Below are 13,380 nucleotides of genomic sequence, written 5' to 3'. Positions count from 1 at the left end.
CTGTGGTCTCTCCCGCTGCGGAGCACAGGCTCCGGACGCACAGGTCCAGCGGCCATGGCTCACGGGCCCAGCTGCTCCGCGGCATGTGGGATCCTCCTGGACTGGGGCACGACCTGTGTCCCCTGCATCGGTAGGCGGACCCTCAACCGCTGCGCCACCAGGGAAGCCCCAATTTTCTTATTTTTTAAAGTGGAATAGAAAGAGAATCCACTCTTCTCCCTAATGTCATTAACTGAAATTTATCTTTTATTATTGATAGTTTAGAAAAGTTTCTTTTAGTTTCATAACTTACACATTTTTAGAATTGTTAATTGGAGAAAACCTCTATCAAATGTGTTTCACACATTTCACATAGAGAACTGTTAGGTTTTAGGCATTTCGATATTTCTTGTTCAGTGGCTAATCTTTTTTTTTTTGGTGCACTGCTTGGCATGCAGAATCTTAGTTCTCTGACCAGGGATCGAACCTGTGCCCTCTGCAGTGGAAGTGTGGAGTCTTAACCACTGGACAGCCAGGGAAGTCCCAGTGGCTAATCTTAATCTTTAAAATGGTGACACTTATAAACCAGGTTGTTGTCATTTTTCTTGTCCTAATGACATGTAAATTATGTATTTTCTTTAAGTCAGTATTTCATTTAAAATCAGCAAGTAATTAACAAGGATCTGTGTCGACAGGACTGAGCTGGGAGAGGAGCATGTGCAGAGGTGCAGCCCAGCAGAGGAAGGCCAGGTGCAGGGGACGTGAAGCGAGTGAACAGGCAGGGCAGGAAGGCAAGAAGACTAGAAGGGTATACTGGAGCTGGGGAGGGAGGTGGATGACGACGTCAAATGCTGCCAAGTGGCCGAAGAGAGAAGACCACGTTTTGGGTTAAAGTGTCAAAGGCCGGAGATGATTGCTAACCACTTGAAGAACATTATGGGAAATGGTAAGGTAATTAACACTAGAGTTGGGAAAGCTTTGCTTTGAACCCTAACCCAGCCCGCCCCCCGCATATCTCACGTCAGACACTGCCTCTTCCTTCGGCCAGCACGTATGATCCACACAACCAGATCAGATCCCTAACGCCGCCAGCCTCCCTCTCCTTAAGGCCAGGTGGTCTGTTTTCAACTGGTTCCATCATTTGGCTGCTCCATTGGCCTGGAGGATGTGAAAGCACACACAGAAGCTCTTACTAAACTCTCGCAGCAAGTCTTAAATTATAGCTATCAAAGCCTGTTTTTACTGAACGTTGAAATATCTCTAATGAGAAAAGCTGTCCTTCAAAATAGAATGGCCTCGGACACTATGACAGCCTCACAAGGAGACACCCGTGCCATTATCCACATGAAGTGTTATGTGTTCATACCTGATGAGTCTGCTAATGTATCATCTTTATTCAATCACATGAGGACACAAGTGAGTGCCCTGGTTGATCTGACCCCCAGCCCTGTGGACTAAGTGATCAGTAGTTCAGATCATGGAGCTCTTGGTGGAAAAAATTACTTATTTGAAAATCGTTATCTTGATCTGTGTTTTCTCTTGCATGTGCCTCTATTGCTGCTGTGGGATCTGCCTCCAGTGTAGCCTGAGAGCTGCCTCCATGTTGATGGACCCCCTGCTGAAGGATCGATTGTTATGGAAGAGGGCGGGTGTAAGGTTGTAAGAGCCTGTCTGAGGGGTGGAGTTTTGGAGGAGGTCATGGAGAGGATGTGACTGCAGGTTGACCCTTGCGCTGGACCAGGGCAGCTGGAGGCCCCTCCGTTCTCCCTGTCCTTGGAATATGCATCCGCTTGCCTTCCCCACACTAGGAGCTGCCCCAAGGGCACAGCCTTGAGAGTACGACGGGTGGCTGAGACCATCTGGATGGTCCGTATACGTGACTGAACCCCATTAAAGTCTTTATATACATTTTAAGGTTCTGGTGGCCTGTGTGGAGGTCTGCTCCATCTTGTGGCACCCAAGACAAGCCTAGTATGTAAGTTCCCTGCTTATTAAACCTGCCACCTGCCCATCTGGAATGAGGGGCCCGCCTCTTCCTTCCCTCTCTCCTTACCCTCAGTGTACGGGGCTAGTTTTCCAAGCAACACCCTTCTTCTTTGTTTTCTCCAAGGAACACACCTACTTCCCAAGGCCTGGGATTTTGGTCTCCTTTTCCCTCCCTTCTTTTACCTCCGCTGTGCCTACAAGCCTTTTAGTGCTTCTTTATCCTAAAACAAACTCTTCCTTGAACCTGTCTTTCTCTTCTTCTTTTTGCTCTTTATATGTTAGTAACATGAGGAATCTTTCATGATTGAGTCTCAGATGCTTTAAGAGATTCTTCCCTTCTGCAATTGCTAAGCCCAAGACTTCGAAATTACTCACTGCACTCTGACAAAATAAATATTTTTCACACTCACAGCCTAATCCCGCATGCCTGGAGTCATGCTGTTCCTTCTTGCTCCATTGCTTCAGTGCCTAATCTGGTGAAATACCTCTGACCTCCGCTAGGGTTAGGTGGCTCTCAAAGCACTTGGGGAATTATAATAAAAATTGTTAAGAGTTAAGAGCTACATCTATTAATTGCTTACTATGTATTAGGCACTGTGCCAAGCATTCTCTGCTTATTGTTTTGTTTAAATGCACCTTTGTTTAAATGCACAAATCCCATATGTGCTGTGCTCTGTTTATGTATCTGTTTCCCCAGAGACAGAAAGCTCCTAGAGGTCAGGGCCTGGACACTCTTCATCTTTATACTCCCAGCACCTAGCCCAGTGCCTGCACATAACAGGCACTACTACATTAGGGAGTGTTTGGTTTGATGTGAAATCTAACCCTCCTGGTAGACTGGTTTAATCCTTCTTCTTCTTTTTTTATTTTGTTATATTCATTAATTTGTTTTATAATTTAGGTTCCATATATAAGTGATAACATACAGTATTTGTCTTTCTCTGACTTATTTTACTTAGCATAATACCCTCCATGTCCATCCGTGCTGTTGCAAAGAGCAAAATTCCATTCTTTTTTCTGGCTGAGTAGTATTCCATTGTATATACATACCACAGCTTCTTTATTCATTCATCTTTTGATGGACACTTAGGTTGCTTTCATACCTTTAACCATGCTTCTCCTGGAGCCATTATTCCCCAGCCTGACCCAGAATAAGGCAACTCTCTGGTTCAAAGGTTGACAAATGTTTTCTCTGCAGGTCCAGAGAAATGTAAATGTTTTTGGCTTTGTGGGCAGCTACTCAACTCTACTTTTGTAGTGGGAAAGCAGCCATAGACAATATGTAAACAAGTGAGTGTGGATATTTTCCAGTAAAACTTTATTTACAAAACCAAGTGGCTTCCCCTGCTCTAGACAACTAGACTTATATCTGCAACCAACAGAACATGCACTTTCTTTCCAAGGGTCAGAGCAAAGGGCTAGAGGTACTTACTATTCGTCCTGGTATTTGTCCCCAAGTGGCTTGCATATTCCCAAAGATTTCTGGAAAACACTGTAATTTTAGAATATATATATTTTAATATTAGTAATATACTCTTTTTAAAAAAATTTATTTTATCTATTTTTTATTTTTGGCTGCATTAGGTCTTCATTGCTGTGCACGGGCTTTCTCTAGTTGCGGTGAGTGGGGGCTGCTCTTCATTGTGGCGCGCGGGCTTCTCATTGCAGTGGCTTCTCTTGTTGTGGAGCATGGGCTCTAGGCGTGTGGGCTTCAGTAGTTGTGGCTTGCGGGCTGTAGAGCACAGGCTCAGTAGTTGTGGCTCACGGGCTGTAGAGCACAGGCTCAGTAGTTGTGGCGCATGGGCTTAGTTGCTCCGTGGCATGTGGGATCTTCCCGGACCAGGGATCAAACCTGTGTCCCCTGCATTGGCAGGCGGGACTCTGAACCACTGCACCACCAGGGAAGTCCCTTAGAATATGTTTATATCTTACAACCTATGAAGGCCATAAGGTCTTTTATTTCCATGTCAAACTTAAATTCATTCTGCTTTTAACTGAAACGTGTTGCTCCTTATTGTACTTAAGGAAAGGAACCCACTAACCTGGGATCTTGGCTAATGCTTTATCAGGTAATTATTAATCTTGTGCTTTTAGTTAGCTCTATGGTTTTGTATAGTTTTCTAGTATATCAGTTGCGTTAAAAAATAACTTAAAATTACCTTCAGAAAGAACCATAATGACAAAAGCATTACTGGGAATTTGGTGAATTAGGCAGAATTTGTTTTAGGCTATGAATGATGAAAAACAGACTGAAATTGCCTTCAGACTCAGATTGATCAAGTGTGTAAACAGCATTGAGGAGGGAGCTGTTTATATCCATCTCTTAGCTCTGTCCATCTCTGTGTTACTCTGTTCTCAGGCTAGCTTTCCCCTCATGGTAGCCCTGGGAAATGCCAAACTTCTATGCTTTCAGGTAAAGTCCAGTGAAAAATAGAAATTCTGTTTAGCAAACAGTTCCAATACAAATTTTGGGTCTGACTTTCATAGGCCAATATTGTTGACCTGCCAATCCATGGGTCACATAGGCCTGGGGCATGGCATATGCTGACTACCCAAGCCTGGGTCATATGCCCTTGGCTGATTTTTCTGTATTCTCCATCCAAACTACAGAGTAGGAAGCCGGTGCTTTCCCCATACTAGTTTCTTTTGCTGCTGTAACAAATGAGCGTAAATGAAGTGGCTTAAAACAACACCAATTTATTATCTTACAGTTCTGGAGGTCAGAATTATGAAATGGGTTTCACTGAGCTAAAATCAGGGTATCAGCAGGGCTGCATTCCTTCCAGAGGTTCTAGGGGAGAATCCATTTCTTGCCTTTTCCAGCTTCTAGAGGCCACATGCATTCCTTGGCTCATGGCCCTTTTCTATCTTTAAAGGCAGCATTCATATCACTCCAGCCCAGATAAATCCAGGATCATCTCCCCATCTCAAAATCCTTAACTTAATCACACCAGAAAAGTCCCTTTGCCATGTGAGGTAACACATTCATGGTTTTGGGTATTAGAACATGAATATCTTTGGTGGCGGCGGGGTGGGTAATATTCTGCCCACCACCCTCTGCCAGATCAGGGAGCTGTTACTAGGTGAAGGGGGAGTGGATGCCAGGCAAGTGACTTGGGATCTAGTTTCCAGTTCATTTATTTAGGTGCTGTGTGATTTGGGTAAATAATTTAATAGCTTTAGATCGTAGCTTCTGCACTTGTAAAGCAAGGAGGTTGTAGTAGATGATCTTGCTTAGATGCTCTTCCAAATCTTGTATTTGGTAGTAGATTGATAACATCTAAACTGGTGAGCATATGTGGGGGAAATGGGAACCCTCGTGTATTGCTGGTGGGTGTGTGAGTGCCAGGGTGCAGAGATAAATAGTTCTGGTTCTTTGTTTTTCTATTTCATATGAGTTTATATTTCTATATATACATCTGTATTTTTGCTGCCATATTATATTTATTTCTTATTATTTTTTAACATCTTTATTGGAGTATAATTGCTTTACAATGGTGTGTTAGTTTCTGCTTTAAAACAAAATGAATCAGTTATATATATATACATATGTTCCCATATCTCTTCCCTCTTCCGTCTCCCTCCCTCCCACCCTCCCTATCCCACCCCTCCAGGCGGTCACAAAGCACCGAGCTGATCTTCCTGTGCTATGCGGCTGCTTCCCACTAGCTATCTACCTTACGTTTGGTAGTGTATATATGTCCATGCCTCTCTCTCGCTTTGTCACAGCTTACTCTTCCCCCTCCCCATATCCTCAAGTCCATTCTCTAGTAGGTCTGTGTCTTTATTCCTGTCTTACCCCTAGGTTCTTCATGACATTTTTTTTTCTTAAATTCCATATATATGTGTTAGCATACGGTATTTGTCTCTATCTTTCTGACTTACTTCACTCTGTATGACAGACTCTAGGTCTATCCACCTCATTACAAATAGCTCAATTTCGTTTCTTTTTATGGCTGAGTAATATTCCATTGTATATATGTGCCACATCTTCTTTATCCATTCATCCGATGATGGACACTTAGGTTGTTTCCATCTCTGGGCTACTGTAAATAGAGCTGCAATGAACATTTTGGTACATGACTCTTTTTGAATTATGGTTTTCTCAGGGTATATGCCCAGTAGTGGGATTGCTGGGTCATATGGTAGTTCTATTTGTAGTTTTTTAAGGAACCTCCATACTGTTCTCCACAGTGGCTGTATCAATTTACATTCCCACCAGCAGTGCAAGACTGTTCCCTTTCCTGCACACCCTCCCCAGCAATTATTGTTTCTAGATTTTTTGATGATGGCCATTCTGACTGGTGTGAGATGGTATCTCATTGTAGTTTTGATTTGCATTTCTCTAATGATTAGTGATGTTGAGCATTCTTTCATGTGTTTGTTGGCAATCTGTATATCTTCTTTGGAGAAATGTCTATTTAGGTCTTCTGCCCATTTTTGGATTGGGTTGTTTTTCTGTTATTAAGCTGCATGAGCTGCTTATAAATTATGGAGATTAATCCTTTGTCAGTTGCTTCATTTGCAAATATTTTCTCCCATTCTGAGGGTTGTCTTTTCGTCTTGCTTATGGTTTCCTTTGCTGTGCAAAAGCTTTGAAGTTTCATTAGGTCCCATTTGTTTATTTTTGTTTTTATTTCCATTTCTCTAGGAGGTGGGTCAAAAAGGATCTTGCTGTGATTTACGTCATAGAGTGTTCTGCCTCTGTTCTTTTCCTCTAAGAGTTTGATAGTTTCTGGCCTTACATTTAGGTCTTTACTCCATTTTGAACTTATTTTTGTGTATGGTGTTAGGGAGTGATCTAATCTCATACTTTTATATGTACCTGTCCAGTTTTCCCAGCACCACTTATTGAAGAGGCTGTCCTTTCTCCACTGTACATTCTGCTTCCTTTATCAAAGATAAGGTGACCATATGTGTGTGGGTTTATCGCTGGGGTTTCTATCCTGTTCCACTGATCTATCTTTCTGTTTTTGTGCCAGTACCATACTGTCTTGATTACTGTAGCTTTGTAGTATAGTCTGAAGTCAGGAAGCCTGATTCCTTCAGCTCCGTTTTTCGTTCTCAAGATAGCTTTGGCTATTCGGGGTCTTTTGTGTTTCCATACAAATTGTGAATTTTTTTGTTCTAGTTCTGTGAAAAATGCCAGTGGTAGTTTGATAGGGATTGCATTGAATCTGTAGATTGCTTTGGGTAGTAGAGTCATTTTCACAATGTTGATTCTTCCAATCCAAGAACATGGTATATCTCTCCATCTATTTGTATCTTCTTTAATTTCTTTCATCAGTGTCTTATAATTTTCTGCATACAGATCTTTCGTCTCCTTAGGTAGGTTTATTCCTAGGTAGTTTATTCTTTTTGTTGCAATGGTAAATGGGAGTGTTTTCTTGATTTCACTTTCAGATTTTTCATCATTAGTGTATAGGAATGCCAGAGATTTCTGTGCATTAATTTTGTATCCTGCTACTTTACCAGATTCATTGATTAGCTCTAGTAGTTTTCTGGTAGCATCATTAGGATTCTCTATGTATAGTGTCATGTCATCTGCAAACAGTGACAGCTTTACTTCTTCCTTTCCAATTTGGATTCCTTTTATTTCCTTTTCTTCTGTGATTGCTGTGGCTAAAACTTTGAAAACTATGTTGAATAAGAGTGGTGAGAGTGGGCAACCTTCTCTTCTTCCTGATCTTAGTGAAAATGCTTTCAGTTTTTCACCATTGAGGATGATGTTGGCTGTGGGTTTGTCATATATGGCCTTTATTATGTTGAGGAAAGTTCCCTCTATGCCTACTTTCTGCAGGGTTTTTATCATAAATGGGTGTTGAATTTTGTCAAAAGCTTTTTCTGCATCTATTGAGATGATCATATGGTTTTTCTCCTTCAATTTGTTAATATTGTGTATCACATTGATAGATTTGCGTATATTGAAGAATCCTTGCATTCCTGGAATAAACCCCACTTGATCATGGTGTATGATCCGTTTAATGTGCTGTTGGATTCTATTTCCTAGTATTTTGTTGAGGATTTTTGCATCTATGTTCATCAGTGATATTGGCCTGTAGTTTTCTTTCTTTGTGACATCCTTGTCTGGTTTTGGTAGCAAGGTGATGGTGGCCTCGTAGAAGGAGTTTGGAGAGTGTTCCTCCCTCTGCTATATTTTGGAAGAGCTTGAGAAGGATAGTTGTTAGCTCTTCTCTAAATGTTTGATAGAATTTGCCTGTGAAGCCATCTCTCCTGGGCTTTTGTTTTGTTTGTTGTTTCTTTCTCTAATTGCTTTAGGTGCAAGGTTAGGTTGTTTATTCGAGATGTTTCATGTTTCTTAAGATAGGATTGTATTGCTATAAACTTCCCTCTTCAAACTGCTTTTGCTGCATCCCATAGATTTTCGGTCGTCGTGTCTCCATTGTCATTTGTTTCTAGGTATTTTTTGATTTCCTCTTTGATTTCTTCAGTGATCACTTCGTTATTAAGTAGTGTATTGTTTAGCCTCCATGTGTTTGTATTTTTTAAAGATCTTTTCCTGTAATTGATATCTAGCCTCATAGTGTGGTGGTCAGAAAAGATATGTGATACAATTTCAATTTTCTTAAATTTACCAAGGCTTGATTTGTGACCCAAGGTATGATCTATCCTGGAGAATGTTCCATGAGCACTGAAGAAAAATGTGTATTCTGTTGTTTTTGGATGGAATGTCCTATAAATATCAATTAAGTCCATCTTGTTTAATGTATCATTTAAAGCTTGTGTTTCCTTATTTGTTTTCATTTTGTATGATCTGTCCATTGGTGAAAGTGGGGTGTTAAAGTCCCCTACTATGAATGTGTTACTGTCAATTTCCCCTTTTATGGCTGTTAGTATTTGCCTTATGTATTGAGGTGCTCCTATGTTGGGTGCATAAATATCTACAATTGTTATATCTTCTTCTTGGATCGATCCCTTGATCATTATGTAGTGTCCTTCTTTGTCTCTTCTATTAGTCTTTATTTTAAAGTCTTATTTTGTCTGATATGAGAATTGCTACTCCAGCTTTGTTTTGGTTTCCATTTACATGAAATATCTTTTTCCATCCCCTTACTTTCAGTCTGTATGTGTCTCTAGGTCTGAAGTGGGTCTCTTGTAGACAGCAAATATATAGGTTTTGTTTTTGTATCCATTCAGCCAATCTGTGTCTTTTGGTGGGAGCATTTAGTCCATTTACATTTTAGGTAATTATCGATATGTATGTTCCTATTCCCATTATCTTAATTGTTTTGGGTTCGTTATTGTAAGTCTTTTCCTTCTCCTGTGTTTCTTGCCTAGAGAAGTTCCTTTAGCATTTGTTGTAAAGCTGGTTTGGTGGTGCTGAACTCTCTCAGCTTTTGCTTGTCTGTAAAGGTTTTAATTTCTCCATCAAATCTGAATGAGATCCTTGCAGGGTAGAGTAATGTTGGTTGCAGGTTTTTCTCCTTCATCACTTTAAATATGTCCTGCTAGTCCCTTCTGGCTTGCAGAGTTTCTGCTGAAAGATCAGCTGTTAACCTTATGGGGATTCCCTTGTGTGTTATTTGTTGTTTTTCCCTTGCTGCTTTTAATAGTTTTCTTTGTATTTAATTTTTCACAGTTTGATTAATATGTGTCTTGGCGTATTTCTCCTTGGATTTATCCTGTATGGGACTTTCTGTGCTTCCTGGACTTGATTAACTATTTCCTTTCCCATATTAGGGACGTTTTCAACTATAATCTCTTCAAATATTTTCTCAGTCCCTTTCTTTTCCTCTTCTTCTTCTGGAACCCCTATAATTCGAATGTTGGTGCATTTAATGTTGTCCCAGAGGTCTCTGAGATTGTCCTCAGTTCTTTTCATTCTTTTTTGTTTATTCTGCTCTTCAGTAGTTATTTCCACTATTTTATCTTCCAGGTCACTTATCTGTTCTTCTGCCTCAGTCATTCTGCTATTGATCCCATCTAGAGTATTTTTAATTTCATTTATTGTGTTGTTCATCATTGTTTGTTTCATCTTTAGTTCTTCTAGGTCCTTGTTAAGTGTTTCTTGCATTGTGTCTATTCTATTTCCAAGATTTTGGATCATCTTTTTTTATCATTATTCTGAATTCTTCTTCAGGTAGACTGCCTATTTCCTCTTCATTTGTTAGGTCTGGTGGGTTTTTATCTTGCTCCTTCATCTGCTGTGTGTTTTTTCTGTCTTCTCATTTTGCTTATCTTACTGTGTTTGGGGTCTCCTTTTTGCAGGCTGCAGGTTCGTAGTTCTCGTTGTTTTTGGTGTCTGTCCCCAGTGGCTAAGGTTGGTTCAGTGGGTTGTGTAGGCTTCCTGGTGGAGGGTACTAGTGCCTGTGTTCTGGTGGATGAGGCTGGATCTTGGTGGTGTGTTTTGGGGTTTCTGTGGACTTATTATGATTTTAGGTAGCGTCTCTGCTAATGGGTGGGGTTGTGTTCCTCTCTTGCTAGTTGTTTGGCATAGGATGTCCAGCACTGTAGCTTGCTGGTCATTGAGTGAACCTGGGTGCTGGTGTTGAGATGGAGATCTCTGGGAGATTTTTGCCGTTTGATATTATGTGGAGCTGGGAGGTCTCTTGTGGACCAGTGTCCTGAAGTTGGCTCTCCTACCTCAGAGGCAGAGCCCTGACTCCTGGCTGCAGCACCAAGAGCCTTTCATCCACACGGCTCAGAATAAAAGGGAGACAAAGTAGAAAGAAAGAATTAGTAGAGGTAGAAAGAAAGAAAGAAAGAAAGAAACGAAGAAAGGAGGGAGAGAGGGAGGGAGGGAGGGAGGGAGGAAGGAAGGAAGGAAGGAGGGAAGGGAGGAGAAAAAGAAAGAAAGAAGATAAAGTAAAATAAAATAAAGTAAGGTAAAATATAATAAAGTTATTTAAATAAAAAAAATAATTATTAAGAGGATAAAAAAAAGAAAACAGATGGATAGAACCCTAGGACAAATGGTGGAAGCATAGCTATACAGACAGAATCTCACACAGAATCATACACACTCACAAAAAGAGGAAAAGGGGAAAAAATCATAAATCTCGCTCTCAAAGTCCAGCTCCTCAATTTGGGATGATTTGTTGTCTAAAGGAGGGAAGGAAGGAAAGAAAGAACGAAGATAAAGTAAAATAAAATCATTCAAATAAAAAGTAATTATTAAGAAAAAAATTAAAAAAAAAAACAAAAAACGGACAGATAGAACCCTCGGACAAATGGTGGAAGCAAAGCTATACAGACAAAATCTCACACAGAAGCATACACATACACACTCACAAGAAGAGGAAAAGGGGAAAAAATCATAAATCTTGCTCTCAAAGTCCACCTCCTCAATTTGGGATGATTCGTTGTCTATTCATGTATTCCACAGATGCAGGGTACATCAAGTTGATTGTGGAGCTTTAATCCGCTGCTCCTGAGGCTGCTGGGAGAGATTTCCCTTTCTCTTCTTTGTTCTCACAGCTCCCAGGGGCTCAGCTTTGGATTTGGCCCCGCCTCTGCGTGTAGGTCGCTGGCGGGCGTCTGTTCTTCCCTCAGACAGGACGGGGTTAAAGGAGTCGCTGATTCGGGGGCTCTGGCTCACTCAGGCCGGGGGGGTGGGGGAGGGCGGGGCACGGAGTGCGGGGCGCGCCTGCGGCGGCAGAGGTCAGCGTGACGCAGCAGCCTGAGGCGCGCCGTGAGTTCTCCCTGGGAAGTTTTTCCTGGATCCTGGGACCCTGGCAGTGGCGGGCTTCACAGGCTCCCCGGAAGGGGGTGTGGAGAGTGACCTGTGCTCGCACACAGGCTTCTTGGTGGCGGCAGCAGCAGCCTTAGCGTCTCATGCCCGTCTCCGGGGTCCGCGCTGTTAGCCGCGGCTCGCGCCCGTCTCTGGAGCTCCTTTAAGCAGCGCTCTTAATCCCCTCCCCTCGCGCACCAGGAAACAAAGGGGGAAGAAAAAGTCTCTTGCCTCTTCGGCAGGTCCAGACTTTTCCCCGGACTCCCTCCCGGCCAGCCGTGGCGCACTAACCCGCTGCAGGCTGTGTTCACGCCGCCAACCCCAGTCCTCTCCCTGTGCTCCGACGGAAGCCCAAGCCTCAGCTCGCAGCCCCGCCCGCCCCGGCGGGTGAGCAGACAAGCCTCTCGGACTGGTGAGTGCCGGTCGGCGCCGATCCTCTGTGCGGGAATCTCACCACTTTGCCCTCCGCACCCCTGTTGCTGTGCTCTCCTCCGTGGCTCCGAAGCTTCCCCCCTCCGCCACCCGCAGTCTCCGCCTGCGAAGGGGCTTCCTAGTGTGTGAAAACCTTTCCTCCTTCACGGCTCCCTCCCACTGGTGCAGGTCCCGTCCCTATCCTTTTGTCTCTGTTTATTCTTTTTCCTTTTGCCCTACCCAGGTATGTGGGGAGTTTCTTGCCTTTTGGGAGGTCTGAGGTCTTCTGCCAGCCTTCAGTAGGTGTTCTGTAGGAGTTGTTCCACGTGTAGATGTATTTCTGGTGTATCTGTGGGGAGGAAGGTGATCTCTGCGTCGTACTCTTCCGTCATCTTCCCGGAAGCCCTGCCATATTATATTTAAATGATACGTGTGTATGTCATATACTCAGGCGATACGGTAGCAAGAAATCACTAGAAAAAACTGAAATGTTCATAAATAAGGGAATTTTGAATAAATTATGATGCATTCATACTATGGATTATAGTGAAACTATTAAGAAAGAATGAAATATATCTATATATTACCTGAAAAGGTGTCTTTGAAATATTACTAAGTGAAAAAGGAAAATTGTAGAATATTATGTATAGTCTGATCCTATTTTAGATAATTAAAAAAAGAAAACATTGTATGTGCATGTATATTTGTATATCTTTGCATGAAAATAGAGAAAGTTATGGAAGGACTCTTAAGGTTGATTACTTCTGGGGAGGTGGGATTGGATGAGGATGGAGAGATGATTATCTTTACATTAGTTTTTAATTACTCAAGTAATTAATGAATCAATATTTTGTAAGTTGCCCCTTTTGAATCCTGGCCCTCCTCCCTTCCCATTCCCTTGTTATGTGTTTCGTATGTGGCCTTCCTGATATTTTCTGTGTATTTACATATGTACATAGAGAGAATTTATAGTATTAAAAATACATGATACCGGGCTTCCCTGGTGGCGCAGTGGTTGAGGGTCCGCCTGCCAATGCAGGGGACGCAGGTTTGTGCCCCGGTCCGGGAAGATCCCACATGCCGCGGAGCGGCTGGGCCCGTGAGCCATGGCCGCTGGGCCTGCGCGTCCGGAGCCTGTGCTCCGCGGCGGGAGAGGCCACAGTGGTGAGAGGCCTGCGTACCGCAAAAAAAAAAAAAAAAAAAAAAAAAAGCAACATGATACCATGCTGTGTGGATCTTTCTACAATACACTTTTTAATTCCACAGCGTTTAAAAAATATATATCCATGTTAGTTCATGTAAACTATCTTATT

This window comes from Orcinus orca, chromosome 3 (genome assembly GCF_937001465.1).
Source record: "Orcinus orca chromosome 3, mOrcOrc1.1, whole genome shotgun sequence".
NCBI classification, from domain to species: domain Eukaryota; kingdom Metazoa; phylum Chordata; class Mammalia; order Artiodactyla; family Delphinidae; genus Orcinus; species Orcinus orca.
The sequence above is the reverse complement of the archived record's forward strand: the minus strand, read 5'-3'. Positions refer to the sequence as shown.